Consider the following 1,751-nt stretch of genomic DNA (forward strand, 5'->3'; position numbering starts at 1 on the left):
TCTCCATCCTCCTCCCATCCTCCTGTTCTCTCTCTCTCCATCCTCCTCCCATCCTCCTGTTCTCTCTCTCTCCATCCTCCTCCCATCCTCCTGTTCTCTCTCTCCATCCTCCTCCCATCCTCCTGTTCTCTCTCTCTCCATCCTCCTCCCATCCTCCTGTTCTCTCTCTCTCCATCCTCCTCCCATCCTCCTGTTCGCTCTCTCCATCCTCCTCCCATCCTCCTGTTCTCTCTCTCCATCCTCCTCCCATCCTCCTGTTCTCTCTCTCTCCATCCTCCTCCCATCCTCCTGGTCTCTCTCTCCATCCTCCTCCCATCCTCCTGTTCTCTCTCTCCATCCTCCTCCCATCCTCCTGTTCTCTCTCTCTACATCCTCCTCCCATCCTCCTGTTCTCTCTCTCTCTCCATCCTCCTCCCATCCTCCTGTTCTCTCTCTCTCCATCCTCCTCCCATCCTCCCGTTCTCTCTCTCCATCCTCCTCCCATCCTCCTGTTCTCTCTCTCTCCATCCTCCTCCCATCCTCCTGTTCTCTCTCTCTCCATCCTCCTCCCATCCTCCTGTTCTCTCTCTCTCCATCCTCCTCCCATCCTCCTGTTCTCTCTCTCTCCATCCTCCTCCCATCCTCCTGTTCTCTGTCTCCATCCTCCTCCCATCCTCCTGTTCTCTCTCTCTCCATCCTCCTCCCATCCTCCTGGTCTCTCTCTCTCCATCCTCCTCCCATCCTCCTGTTCTCTCTCCCTCCATCCTCCTCCCATCCTCCTGTTCTCTCTCTCTCCATCCTCCTCCCATCCTCCTGTTCTCTCTCTCCATCCTCCTCCCATCCTCCTGTTCTCTCTCTCTCCATCTTCCTCCCATCCTCCTGTTCTCTCTCTCTCCATCCTCCTCCCATCCTCCTGTTCTCTCTCTCTCCATCCTCCTCCCATCCTCCTGTTCTCTCTCTCCATCCTCCTCCCATCCTCCTGTTCTGTCTCTCCATCCTCCTCCCATCCTCCTGTTCTCTCTCTCCATCCTCCTCCCATCCTCCTGTTCTCTCTCTCTCTCTATCCTCCTCCCATCCTCCTGTTCTCTCTCTCCATCCTCCTCCCATCCTCCTGTTCTCTCTCTCCATCCTCCTCCCATCCTCCTGTTCTCTCTCTCCATCCTCCTCCCATCCTCCTGTTCTCTCTCTCTCCATCCTCCTGTTCTCTCTCTCCATCCTCCTCCCATCCTCCTGTTCTCTCTCTGTCCATCCACCTCCCATCCTCCCATCCTCCTGTTCTCTCTCTCCATCCTCCTCCCATCCTCCTGTTCTCTCTCTCTCCATCCTCCTCCCATCCTCCCATCCTCCTGTTCTCTCTCTCCATCCTCCTCCCATCCTCCTGGTCTCTCTCTCCATCCTCCTCCCATTCTCCTGTTCTCTCTCTCCATCCTCCTCCCATCCTCCTGTTCTCTCTCTCTCCATCCTCCTCCCATCCTCCCATCCTCTCAGCCTGACTATTATCTCTCAGTGTGGAGGTGAAAGGATCCATCCTGGTTGTCAAGACGTCCACAGGGGGGATCCGTGCTGTCAAACAGAACACTAGAGCTGAGGTTGGACCTGTGGCGCTGCCTGAAATCACACTCTATCCCCGTCTACCTTTGACCCATAATGTGGTGCCCTGTCAAGGTAATACGGTGTGATCTCAGACGCAGACAACGTGTTTCCAGGGGTCACCAGGGGTCACCAAGAGTTGATGAAGGCTTCCTAGTGCATACACAGGGACACCGAGGGGA

Source organism: Coregonus lavaretus (assembly GCF_964263955.1).
Source record: "Coregonus lavaretus genome assembly, chromosome: 3".
Taxonomy (NCBI): domain Eukaryota; kingdom Metazoa; phylum Chordata; class Actinopteri; order Salmoniformes; family Salmonidae; genus Coregonus; species Coregonus lavaretus.